The 13,847-nt window shown below is 55.6% G+C and overlaps 1 protein-coding gene across 2 annotated transcripts in view; it reads left to right on the top strand.

Moving 5' to 3' along the window:
* LOC133349782 (retinoic acid receptor beta-like) overlaps nt 1-13,847 on the top strand; it is a 181,978-nt gene that overhangs the window by 81,876 nt on the left and 86,255 nt on the right. Inside the window, exon 1 of one of the 2 annotated variants that reach the window (XM_061563520.1) lies at nt 9,261-9,500. The exons of the other annotated variant lie outside the window; for it this stretch is intronic. The gene's annotated coding sequence lies outside the window, so the exon portion shown is untranslated. Of the gene's footprint in view, nt 1-9,260; nt 9,501-13,847 lie in introns of those variants that run through there. 2 annotated transcript variants of the gene reach the window in all.

Genomic DNA, 13,847 nt, shown 5'->3' with positions numbered 1-13,847 from the left:
TAATTGTAACCGCTCATTGTCAGTTTCTGCCACGTCCTAATTCCCTGCATTGCATATTCTGCGGATGATACCAACATTGCTTTCGCTACCATACACATCTTCAGCCGTATTTCGTGCCCCGTGAGCGCTCAACATTGCCGTGACGTCTACTCCCCAACTCTCCGGCTTAAGTAACATTTGTTTGGCAGCGGCGGGGGTGGGGGCGGTGACAATGTCACCTTGCGGATGTGTAATGTGCGAGGGTGGCGCACACCGCGGCCGGAGTGGATGGGACGTGAGAGGGAGAACAGGGAGCTTTGGGACCCAACCGCCGCTCGGGATTTGCACCCGATCCTTCCAGTGCCGCACCGATGGGAGAGGCCACGGGGAGAGTGAATGAACGGGCCACGCTCGCAGCGTGAGAGCGACGCGAGAGACGAACTCACCGCCCGGAGAGTGAGCACGCCCGTCGCCACGTCGAGGGTGAGAAGCCGCTCGCTCCGCTGGCGTGATTTTACGAGAGAGACAGAGGGAGGGAGGAAGAGAGAGAGAGGGAGACATATTATTTGGGTCTTTCGGTAAAGTCACTTAGATAGGTTCAAAGAAAATAAAAAAATAACAACAAAAAACCGACGACGTTTCGATCGCAACACAAGCGTTCGTCATCAGGATCGAAACGTCGTTCCTGATTACGAACGCTTGTGTTGCGATCGAAACGTCGTATTGTTTTGTTATCTGTTGTTATTTCCTTTGAGCCTATCGACGTGACTTTACCGAATGACCCAAAGAATATGAATTCTTGCAGTCACGAAAGCTTTAAGTCAAGGGAAAGAGAGAGAGCGAGAGAGAGAGGGCTCGTTGCCAGTTTCCGCGTGCACGTGCACTGCTGCGTGACCCGGCGCCCCGCAGGTGAGGAGGGTGCCAGTCACCTGCTCGCAAGCTGTCCGATCTCTCCGCCTGATTCCCCCCCGAGCGGAGGTCAGCTCCGTATCTCATCACCCCGGGGCCCGTTGCTACTCGAGCCCTCGTACCCGCATGCCGGCGTCCCCGTCGCGTGTCGCCTGCTCGTGCGCTCGCGCGCGCGCGTGTGTGTGTTTGTGTGTTTGTTGCGTGATATAATAACCCGCCCCACTCCCCCAAGCTTGCGATAACACCGAACAAAAAGGTTTCTTGTTTAAGAGCGGAGAAGGGATAAGTGGCAGCGTGGTGTCAGACGCAGCAGGCACTGCACCTCACGCCCCCATCACATCCCCCCCCCAACCACCGCAACGTCGTCGCATTTCGCCTGATTGTGTTTCCGTTGTCAGTTCAAAGGTAGACGCCTACCCCCCGTACCCCCTACCCCCCCCTCTACCCCCCCCTACCCTCCTCTACCCCCCAACCCCCCTCTACCCCCCTCTACCCCCCATACACTCCACAAGTCCCCTGCTGCTGTGAGGATGACATAAGGCGCTTGTTGTGATCGGCGCGTGCCCTCCAGATGCCCTGTTTCTCATCTGTCAGGGTGGCTCGTATACATACGAGCGGACTTCCGAGTTAATCAAATGGCCCTAAACAAACTGGGCATCGAGGTATAACAGCCATTCGTGCAATGAGCTATACGCAACAACGTTTGCACCGTCGGATATAATCGCGTTGTCTAATTGTCATTGGGAAGGCGATGCCCATGCGCTGCTGCTTTCAGTAACCTGGAATGGGCATCGTGCTGCGGGAATGCAATGTATTGTTGGCTAGGTACGGTGCGAAAGAAGTTCAACATACAGCCGGCTCCGCGCGAGTTCGTTGCGGGGCACCACCGTGGTGAGATGTTAACTCCCTCGCCTGGTCTGCAGGAAATCGTGGGTTGGACCCCGAACCTGACGCCTGTTGTATATTAGGAGTGTGCACGTCTCTCTCCCCGTGGTCACGTGCATTTTTCTCCGGGTCTCCTGCGGTTTCCCCCCCTCCATCGACGGCACGCGTTCGGAGCGTTCGGAGCATTCGGCTGCCATAGATGTCCACGTGACAAGCCCCTTCGTTTGAGCTGTCATTTGCGATTGCCAGGTCGTTTCTGAACAAGAGCTATACAGCTCAGTGGTAGGCCTTACATGGTATAGCTAAAAATAGTTTTAGTGTTAATAGGTTATAGAACGCGGCCACACGGCGCTCGCGAGCGCACATGCGCACTTGCGCGCCGTCGAAAGTGGTCGCTTTCCAGCGCAGACAAGTTTCCTAAGCAGAGGCAATTCATTTGGTGCCCCCTTTATTGTTTCGAGGCAATTGCAGGAAATCTTTAAATGTGGTGTGGTTGGAAGGGGTTATATAATGAACTCTTTATCATCGCCCCGTCAAATTTAATGCGTGAAAACCTTGAAACTGCAGTGCTCCAGATGATTAATTATTGAGCATTCTGGAGTAGTGCATTGGCGTGCATTAATTATGCAGCTTTGGGAAGGGTCAGCGTGCGGCGGGACAAAAGTTAAATGCCTCGGCACAAAGCGCTCGGCGCTTAGGGGACGGTGTTTTACGACCGCGAGCTCGGCCGAGGCAGAGAGGCCGGCGAAAGGGCCGATGACGCCGCTCGCGGTTGTTACCACCTGGCCACCCCGCGGGGGCCACGTGGCCGAACGCAGCATCACCAGCAGCAGGAGCAGGTGGCGACTCCCAGGGCAGGTAGAGGTGCAGCCCCCGCAATTGCTTCGCTCTCCGTGGCTGGCAGGGGAATGCATTGAACTCGAGGGAAGTGCTCGAAAGAGCCCCCCACCTCTCACCATTGAAAGTAGTTTTTTTGTCACTACCCCCTTCCACGCTGGCGGCCAAACGTGCGGGAAGTAGCAACCACAGCTTTAACGTCACCGCACGCGATCTTACGATCTACTGCCCGTGGCCGTGCCCATTTTATACTGCTGGGGGAGGACGGGGGACGAGAGGTGGGAGGATGAGGAGGAAGGAGGGGGGGGGTGTAAGAAAGTTGTTGTATAGGGAATGGCGGCGTTTAAAAACAAACCGGTTGCACGACACGACGAGGCGCGCGTACGCCGATGAGATCGTGGCGCTGGCGCACAGAGAGAGAGTGAGTGCGGGAGGAGGAGGCGGAGTGAGGTGGCCACGCCGCCGAGGGGTTAAGTGAGCGCGCAGCGCGCGTGCAGTGCGCGGGGAGAGAGGGAATTCCCGGGGCCGGGTGAGCGCGTCAGCGGGGGAGACCCTGGGCCACGAGGATGCAGTGTGGGTGGGTGGGTGTGGTGGTCCATTAATTAAAGCACGCGCACGCGCGCACGCCACGCGCTCGGCCCCCATCACCGGATTGTCCGCGCGCGTCCGTGCGCTGGGGACACCTCCGCGGGCCACACGTGGAGACGATTAATCAGGGCCGCCCTCCGTGGCCTTGAGGCTACTTACGGTCAAACGGCGCCGTTGGAAATGTTTTTTTTTCGTATTGTTATTAAACAAAGGCGTTTTTACGCAGCCGATTCCCATGCCCCTTGGTGAATTGACAACACACGGCTCATCTAAATTGGAATTAATAACGGCAATCCCTTTTATAACGTTATCATTTACAGTAAGTAATTACACTTGGCATGCACTTGTAGTTCATTTCAATTTCATTCGCTTCATTTGAAACCAGAGTCCGGCTGAGACTAAAGGAGTCTCTTGCAAGGACGACTCCGTTCTCAATGAAATGTAGCGAATATGCGAACAGTCGCGACACCATCGGAACCGTGGCAAGTGAAATGTTTCAGATCCTTAGCAACGTTAAGCGGCGTAGAGTTCAGAAAGCCCCCGTCCCGTTGCCTCGAACACCACCAACCACGACCACGACGCTTTGCGCCGCGTGAGTCACGGTCGCCACCCTCGTGACGTTGAGGGCCCTCGCCGCTTTCTCGCCTCTCGGTGTTCGCCCAGCGGCGGCGGCGGTGGCGCGAGTGACTCGGGCCTCCTGGCCGCTTCGCTGGGGAGGCCCGCAACTACCAGCCCATACACCACCACCCCACCACCACCCCCCCCCCACCACCGCCACCCCCCCCCCACCACCGCCACCCCACAACCACCACCTCACCACCACCATCCACCCACCCACCACCCCCGCAACACCGCCACCCCAACACCACCACCACCAACCACCCCCCCACCACCACCACCACCCCACCACCACCACCCCCCCACCACCACCAACCCACCATCACCCCCCCCCCACCACCGCCACCCCCCCACCACCGCCACCCCACAACCACCACCTCCCCACCACCACCACCATCCACCCACCCACCACCCCCGCAACACCGCCCACCCCACCACCACCCCCCCCCCCACCACCACCCCCACCACCACCACCGCACCACCACCCCCCACCACCACCCCCTACCACCACCACCACCCCCACCACCCCACCACCACCACCACCCCACCACCACCACCACCCCACCATCACCACCACCCCGCCACCACCACCCCACCACCGTCACCACCACCACCCCACCACCACCACCCTACCACCACCACCCCCCCCACCACCACCACCCCACCACCACCACCCCCCACCACCGCCACCCCCCAGGGCTGCCCGTGGGAGGAGGCTCCATGCTGAGTTCTCGTGTCAGCCGCCGCCGTCTGGAGCTGCCTGCCCCCTCTCCGGGTGGCCCCACGCAGCAGAGTTGGGGAGATAAAATCACGGCGGTTGTCCAGCCCGGTGTCTGGATGTTGTTGTGGTTTTTTTTCCATCCTCCCAGAGAAAGATTTGTGGGCTGCGAATTACCGCAACGAGCGGTGACCTTGTGTGTAACAATTTAAATTTGACAGAACACATGTCAGCCTTACCATTGATTTCATATTTTCGAGGCATGACGGATTGTCCGTGGGTTCAGAAAGGATCTTTACTCTGCAGGCTCTCCGGCGCTGTAATGAACCTTCGGCTCTACATCGCGTTAATAGACCGTGGGTGTAGCGAGCAGTTTCTACAACACAAGATTCAAATAAAATGTAGATGATGGGATAATGAAAAAAAGGGACTGGGTTCTCAAGGGCATTGCTTTTCAATAAATGTCGCAATGACGTGGCATCGTTTTTGCCATCATTGGTTACCCCTCCTCTCATTGCTGAGAAGTGTCCTTTTTGTAAATGTAAATAAATATGTTTATGTTTTAATGCGCGCACCTGTATCTATATATATAAAATCGTTCATGTCTGTCTGTCTGTGTGTGTGTGTGTGGACTTCGGCCCATACGCACTTTCATTGGACGGCGGTTGCCCCTGGCAACGGCTAGCCACGCCTTCGCCGCTTTCATTGGACCTGGCAACGGCTAGCGACGCCTTCGCCAAGGGCTGCAGTTTCATTGGACGGCGGTTGCCCCTGCCAACGGCTAGCCACGCCTTCGCCACTTTCATAAGCTCCGTATTTAATTAAATAATAGCCATTACACAGTATTGTTGGAGCGCTGAGGGGTGGGGGGGAAGGCACGCCACCCGTACCCTGCCTCTTCCAAGCCGACAATTTTAGGCGAGGCCGCAGGCTTTGCACGCTACTAGGCCTCGACATCCACCACGCCACTCTGAGGTAAATTCATCAAAGTTTTTCCTACTCTTCACTACACCCCCACCACAATGTGTGCTATTAATATTACTTTTAAACCCAACGCGCCAACAATCGATTACTTTAATGTTCACTGTACAAATACTCATTAAGCTGGGTGAGCGTACTGCCAGTCTATCATGTACACTGTAGCCTGCTTATTAAGCTCGGTGAGCGTACTGCCACTCTATCATGTACACTCTAGCCTGCTTATGAAGCTGAGTGCGTGTACTGGCAGTCTATAATGTGGACTCTTGCCTGGTTATTATAATCGATTCTTTATATGTTCTTTGTACAAACAGTCATTAAGCTGCTTGAGCGACCCCAGTTCGATTCCAACTCACGCCCACCACCGCTGACGATTATTTGAAACGGACCTGGCCCTCCCCTAGGTCCACTCAGCCTCAAACGCGTAACTGCTGTCGTGTGTGAACATCGTCACTGGGGAGACAAAGGCGGCCGGGCATCGTGGATCCAAGTCCCGGGCGAAGCCGGGTCATGTGTATGTGTGTTTATGTGTATGTCTGTGTGTCTCTATGTATGTGTGTATGTATGTGTATGTATGTGTTTGTGTGTATGTGTGTGTGTATGTATGTGGGTTTTTTTGTATGTCTTTATGTGTATGTCTGCGTGTCTCTATGTATGTGTGTATGTACGTGTGTGCATGTGTTTGTGTGTATGTATGTGTGTGTGTATGTATGTGTGTGTATGTGTTTCTGTGTATGTATGTGTGTGTATGTATGTGTGTTACGTGTCTGTCTGTGTGTCTGCATGTATGTGTGTGTGTATTGTGTATGTGTTTGTGTGCATGTATGTGTGTGTTTGTGTGTATGTGTATGTCTGTGTGTGTGTATATGTGTGTATGTGTGTGTATGTGTTTGTGTGTATGTGTGTGTATGTATGTGTTTGTATGTGTTTGTGTGTTTATGCTCGCATTACACAAATGTGTTGCAGGTCTAAGGCGTTCCTCGCGCAGCATTGCCGCTTTATTATTGCAGTCGTTTACTGCCGTGCGCACCCTGAAAGTCGTGTGTGTCTGCAGCAAGCGCGTGTATGTGTTCCTATGGACGCGCGCGCGTGTGTTGTGTAGGGGGAACGGTAGTGTAGTGCTTAGCGTGCTGTCTGTGTCTGTGTGTGTGTGTCTGTGTGTGTGTCTGTGTGTGTGCGTGTGTGGTGTGTGGGGAGCGATAGTGTAGTGCTTAGCGTGCTGTCTGTGTGTCTGTGTGTGTGTGTGTCTGTCTGTGTCTGTCTGTGTGTGTCTGCGTGTGTCTGTGTGTGTGTCTGTGTGTGTGTCTGTGCGTGTGTGGTGTGTGAGGAGCGGTGGGTGTAGTGCTTAACGCTACGCTGCGCTACCAACCCGGCGAACCGAGTTCGATTCCCGCTCACGGCCACCACCGGTGACGATTATTTGAACCTCCCCTAGGTCCACTCAGCCTCAAACGAGTAACTGGTGTTGCGTATTAACATCGGCACTGGGGAGACAAAGGCGGCCGGGCGTGGTGGATCCAAGTCCCGGGCGAAGCCGGGTCATGTGTATGTGTGTATGTGTTTATGTGTTTATGTGTATGTCTGTGTGTCTGTATGCATGTGTGTATGTATGTGTGTGCATGTGTTTGTGTGTATGTATGTGTGTGTGTATGTATGTGGGTTTTTTTTGTATGTGTTTATGTGTATGTCTGCGTGCCTGTTTGTATGTGTGTATGTACGTCTGTGGATGTGTTTGTGTGTATGTATGTGTGTGTCTATGTATGTGTGTGTATGTGTTTCTGTGTTTGTATGTGTGTGTATGTATGTGTGTTATGTGTCTGTCTGTGTGTCTGCATGTATGTGTGTGTGTATTGTGTATGTGTTTGTGTGTGTTTGTGTGTTTACGCTCGCATTACACAAATGTGTAATGCGGGTCTAAGGCGTTCCTTACACAGCATTGCCGCTTTATTATTTCAGTCGTTTACTGCCGTACGCACCCTGAAAGTCGTGTGTGTCTGCAGCAAGCGCGTGTATGTGTACCTATGGACGCGCGCGCGTGTGTTGTGTAGGGGGAACGGTAGTGTAGTGCTTAGCGTGCTGCCTGTGTCTGTGTGTGTGTGTCTGTGTGTGTGTGTCTGTGTGTGTGTCTGTGTGTGTGTCTGTGTGTGTGCGTGTGTGGTGTGTGGGGAGCGGTAGTGTAGTGGTTAGCGTGCTGTCTGTGTGTCTGTGTGTCTCTGTCTGTGTGTGTCTGCGTGTGTCTGTGTGTGTGTCTGTGTGTGTGTCTGTGCGTGTGTGGTGTGTGAGGAGCGGTGGGTGTAGTGCTTAACGCTACGCTGCGCTACCAACCCGGCGAACCGAGTTCGATTCCCGCTCACGGCCACCACCGGTGACGATTATTTGAACCTCCCCTAGGTCGACTCAGCCTCAAACGAGTAACTGGTGTGGCGTATTAACATCGGCACTTGGGAGACAAAGGCGGCCGGGCGTGGTGGATCCAAGTCCCGGGCGAAGCCGGGTAGTACAGCTAGTAGTATTGTAAGTGTCCCGAGTTAATTCGGGCGAAGTGGATGCGAGTTGAGAAACGCAACAGAGTTTGGGGGACGGGGAGTAGAACCTCTGGGGGAGTAGAGGCTCGGAGGAGACCCCTGCGTGGGCCAGAGAGCCAGAGAGCCAGTCCCTTGGACAGGCCGACACCAACACCTTGCCATCGCATCGCTTACCCCCCCCCCCTGCCCCCTACACGCCGCAGAGTCACTCCGCTAAATTGCTGCCCCCCCCCACGTTCCCTGATCACATCCGCACAAATAAACCTTGAACCCCCCGCCCCGCCCCCACCGTGGGCGTGGGGCTGACCTGGCGGAAGGTCACAAACATTGACACAACACGAGTCAAACGGGGGGGGGGGGGGGGGTGGACACCCACGTCCCCCACCCCCCCATTGTGTTCCCTCTGCGCGGTTATCGGAGGACCTCTTGCTGTATACATCGTGGCGTGTGTGCACAGTGGGGGGGCACGGGGGCAGGGGCCGCGGGGGGAGGGGGTCTGCGGGGGGGGGGGGGAGGAGCGGGGGGAGGGGCCACGTGGGGGGGGGGGTGTGGAGGGGGGAGGGGCGGCGGGGGCTGCTCTCCACAGTTTACCGGGAGACTTACTTGGTGGCCTGGGATGACCGCACTCCCGCAAGCTATTGATTTGCAGGCGAGGCTGATGAAGGAAATTGGGGGATCCGTTAAAAAAATAAAGGGGGGTGGGGGGTGGATGGGAAAAACTGAAATGGATTTTCCAAAAGGAGGACGGGAACGGCGTGGCACCTCGTGTTGTTCTCCTGATGGGAAACGGCAACGCCTCTTCGTGTGTTTATCATCACCCGGGCCCGCCTGTAGGGGCCCGACGCAGCCTCCTCCATCCAGCGGACCCCGCCCGCCACAGACCCCCGTCAAGCTCCATCACCCCCCACCGCCCGCCATCCTCTGAGCGGCTCCCCAACCCCCTCGTCTGCCCCGCCAACACCCCCACCCACCCACCACCTCGCAGCCTCCCTCCTCCTCCTCCCCCTCTCCTCCCTCCCTCCTCCGTCTCCCCCAACCACTTTGCCCGAGCGCTCCCCTCCCCACCATCCCCTCCTCCTCCCCTCTCCTCCTCCCTCCTCCGTCTCCCCCAACCACTTTGCCCGACCGCCCCCCCCCCCTCTCGCTCGCCCAGCGCTGCGGACCAATGGCATGGCGGCGGCGGCGGGGGGGGTCGTTATGGCTGCTGTGGCGAGCGACGCAGCGCGGGGCCAAGTGAGTGCTCGCTTGGCCGCTGTCCAGCTGCTGTGTCCGCACTTTAATTTAGTGTCCTGTTTACCGCCGCCGCCACCGCCGCAGCCGCCGTGTTTGCTCAGTAATTAGGGAGGTTCACGCGGGGTGCTCTCGATCTGCGGGCCGCCGCGGCGGTGCCACCAACTGGCCGGGAGCGCGGGTTCGCGCACGACGCAGCGAGGGGTCCTGCGCGTCGTCCAGTGACGCCGAGGGTGAGTCGGTGTGTGGGGGGGAGGGAGTTGGAACGCGGTCGTGGGTCGCCGAGGTCTCAGCGGCGACGGGAGCGTCTCGGTTTGGGGTGGAGAGGTGGAGAGGGGACCGGGCGAGCTGGCTGGACGACGCTTGTTGTTGCTGTTTGTTTGTTTGCAGGCAGCCTGTCTGCCGAGTTATTTGCTGAAGTGTATTGCCTAAATGAGTTTGTTTTTGTTGGCCCGTTTTTGCGTGTCAGAGGTGACTTTCGTTCGCCGTTGAGTTACCCCTCCCGGCGCCGTTGTGGTGCTCTCATCGTTCACGTGGGCTGACGAGAAGTCGTGAGGACGTTTTCGCTGCTTCAGCGGTCATCGATTGTCGATGGCACAGCGTTGCCTGTTCACGCCCATTGCTGCTGTCGTGCAAATACTTTACCCCGCAGCATGGCATTGTCGGAAAATGTGCGATTACTTTCTGTTCGTAAATATTTTCGGTCATGGGTCTGATAATTGTGTTGTGACAGCAACGTCCTGCTTCGTTGATGATGCTGCAGAGTTATTCACAGAAGGGGGGAGGGAGTCCAGGAGCTAGCGCCCCATTTTTCACACTGCCAAGGGGCAGTAAATGAAATTATCTCGGTTTATGGATTGATGCCTTAATTATTCTCGAATTGAAAAACAAAAATAACTGGCGTAGAGAATTACAGACTCACCTGCTCCCGATTACACTTCACTGGGAACAGAATAATGGGGAATCGAGAGGCCAAACCGTTCCATGGAAGCGAGCAGGGTTCAGCAAAGGTTGTTTTTTCCATCCCCATCGACGATGTTCAAACTGTCAATCAGATCTCGAAGAAACTAAGGAATATTAGAGTACTTGCCTGGCCTTTGTGGATTCTAAAAAAAGGCATTTGCCTCGGTGGATATGGGTACATCCTTCCAAGCTTTCACAAACTAAGCCCTAAATATAAAATTAAAAAAAAATATTTGCAGACTGAAGCAACTACAGTGAGCTTGCAGGAAGCGAGTAGGCTGATAAACATCAGAAGGGGAACCCCAAAAGTAAGACACGCTCTCTCCCCGTATTCATGGCGACCTTGGAAGATATATATTTGTTTTACCAGCATTTTAGCGGAGTCATTGAGGCATAGATGGAGGAAATATTAAGCACCTCCGAATGACCGATGATGCGTCACCGTAGCAAGCAATGAAAATGAATTGTGGAGTATTACTGAAGACCGTAACTTCATATCGAGCCTGCATTTGAGATAAATACGGACAAAGCAAAAGTCACGTCGGACAACGGGTTCGCTGAACAAATGAATGTATTTGTTGGAACGAGGCAACTGGAACACGCGTGGGAGGGTGAATCCCGTGAGCAATTGTTGAAGGGGGGAACAAGGGACACATTAATTCAATAAAGACATTGCCAGAGAAGGTTGGAGTCCCTTTTATTCGTGTAAAAATGTAACTTGGTAATGAAATGCAACGTAGCAATGTGCGTTAAGGAGACAGTGTCTAATCATTGCATTTTACCTGCCAATGCGTATGGATCATAAGCGCGTACATTGACAAACAAAACGTAAACAGAAACTGTAAAAAAAACACAAAGAAGCGCGGATCGGTGGACGCTTTGTGAGTTCTCAGCGAGAGAAAGCAGAGCGCACGGATCTGAGAAAAGATGCAAATGACGCACCGAATATTAATCTTCAAGGAAATAAACGGGCTGGGCTAGGACAGCTCGCAAAGAAAGATCGCTCCGACATATTGCTAAGGGCAGACCGCGATGACAGATTGCAAGGGCATGTCGCGAGGACACATCGCTACATTCGCAAGGGCACTGACGGTGTGGCTGCCCAAGGATGGAACACGCCCGACAGCACGCACGCCGTGGAGACGGAGCAGTGCACAGGAGCGAGATGGATCGCTGCATCGCCCTCTATGAGGGGTGGCGACAAATTGGGGAGCCCTTCGGCTCGTAATGGATCGATCTTGCTTGATGGATGTACGTATGTGGAACTTTCTTTCGCACCGTACGTAGCCAACCGTGCTAATCGGAGGCGCGATGGTGATGCTGGGGGTGTATGCTGTATCTGGTCAGATGGTTTGTGTATGGAGAAAAGGAAATTCTATTTTCGAGCAGTTTTCAGAGTGTCGGGGGGGGGGGCGAGGCGGGGGGGGGGGGGCACTCGCTCTCGTCGTAGCCTCACATACCGGCTTGCCCCCCCCCCCCCCATCTGTCAAAGCCGATTCCTATTTCAGCGTCTCTCCAGTCGGATCGTCTGCCGCCTCTGTCGAGTGGCCCACGTGCCCACGCCCACACGCAACACAAACATCATCATCATCACCACGTCACCGCACGGAGCAACTTTATTTTGGCAAATGAGAAGCCAAAATGAGTCACCACCGCTGTGCGCTGAGTAATTAGTGGCTCGTTTCGAAATTTACATTCTGGAGGGTTTTTTTTATCGTTCACCGTTTCTCCCCGTCGAGCCATCTGCAGGCCGTGCATGGAGTCCACCACGTGGACTTGAAGGGTGTCTGTGTGAGAGCCACTGCTGCGAGCGCCGTAGATCTTGCTCGTGAGACCGGGATGGAGGGGGGGCTTTCTACACAATTCTGGCTAATCGTCCTGATGACGCTGGTTGTTGCGATCACCAGCGAAACGTCAATAGTAATTGTAAATGTTGTGGGTTTACTCTCCAACACACCGGTGCGCTGCGAAGCAGTAACTAATTGTCGCGTTTTGTTTACGTGACAAACCTTACCGAGTGGCCGTGTGGTGGGGTTTAATACGCACTATATTTACGCGATCGAACCCAACAAGGCAGTATCGATATCGCTCCTGATCCGGCAAATGCCGATCGCGCGTGGAATCCGGAATTCTATGGCGTGCGCCTGTGGACCCGTCCGCTATAAACGGTTGTTTTTCTGCGAGCCTTATTCTTAGCCTCTTCAATTCAGCCAAGACACGATCTACTTTGTACACGAGGCCCCAGAGACGCGCACCAGGGTACATGCCGTGTTCACGACCGCCTCGCCCCCGTAAACCCACGCGTGAGCTGGCGCACGTGCCAGAGGTCCTTGTTTTGCAGACGAATCCTCAGGCACGCGCGTTGTTCAGATCCTCCGAGGTCCGCTCGTCCGTCGATCAGCGAAGGCCGTCAGGGAGGCTGGCAGCGGGGGTCTCGGTGCCGCCGCCCCCCCCCCCGCGCTCGCTTCCGTAGCGCGGGGAACGCGCGCTCCACCGCGATGCGCGCCACGTGCGCGTGTGCTGCGTGTGTACGTGTATATATCGTGTCGTGTGTGCTGCGTGTGTGTGTGTATATCGTGTCGTGTGTGCTGCGTGTGTGTGTGTGCCGCGTGTGTGTGACCTACGCAATACGACGCGACTTGACTGTTACACACGCTGCATGCCCTGTGCTTGCGTGCTTTCTGCAAGCGATGCCCTTTGCTGCGCGGTGCCGCGAGCACATCTTCGCCGTCCGTACCACACGTCTGGCTCGGTGCGGGTCGGCCCCGACGAGCCAGCTGCTGTGCACAGCGCTCGATGGAATGTCCGTGTTCGGCGCGCCGAGCCGCTCGTGCTCACGCGGTGGTGGCGCAGTGACGTCCATTCAGCGAGGCCGCGAGTTCCGCTGCCCGTACGTGGGTTCTAAAGTTCAGCAAACAACAAAAAACGAATCGCAAGAGCACCCGCGGGGCTTTGCCGCGAGTATCCGCGCACCGTCCTGGCCCCCTTCGGCAACTTCTTGAGGCCGACCTCCCGCCCTCTGGCGAGCCCGCCCCGAAGTGACTTCGCAGCTCCGCGCGAGATCTCGCTTCGCCGCGATGGAGCCATTATCCATTGTCCCGAGCTCTCACCCCCCTTCCCCCCCCCGCTGTCTTTGCCCTCGCCAGCCGGGCTCGCAAGCGATTGGTTATTTATTTATTTAACAACCTGTCCACTCGATGGGCTCGTTCGGCTGAGCTGCGCTGCTCGGTCGCACCTCGGAGGCCACTGAAACAGCAGAGCGTTGATGTCCGAGGGACCCCCCGGTTTTTTTGCATCTGGATCCACGCGGCGCTGCCACTCGTAATAATAATTGTAAACAAATAAATGGTGCCCTACAAACGACGTGAGCTTCTGTGATCTGCGCTCGGCGCTTCGTGCGTGAAGCTGATTTTGGGGTGGTGGTGGTCGTGGGGTGGTCATCTCAGTCAGTCGACCCGTGGCACCTGCTGGGTTTGCCCCGTGACCTCCTGCCAGCGGGCGTTCGACACTTCACGTGGCCTCAAGGTGCACTTGACCTGGCACAAGCGTCGTGGTGACGTCACCGCCACTTAGTGGCGAATGGCGCTTGTTGTTGTTGTTGTGGTAAGTGAAGCTCC

The sequence above is a fragment of the Lethenteron reissneri genome, chromosome 31, assembly GCF_015708825.2.
Source record: "Lethenteron reissneri isolate LAM-NWPU_2019-01 chromosome 31, ASM1570882v1, whole genome shotgun sequence".
In the NCBI taxonomy this organism is placed as follows: domain Eukaryota; kingdom Metazoa; phylum Chordata; class Hyperoartia; order Petromyzontiformes; family Petromyzontidae; genus Lethenteron; species Lethenteron reissneri.
Note: the sequence above shows the minus strand (reverse complement) of the source record. Positions and strands in the feature narration are given on the sequence as shown.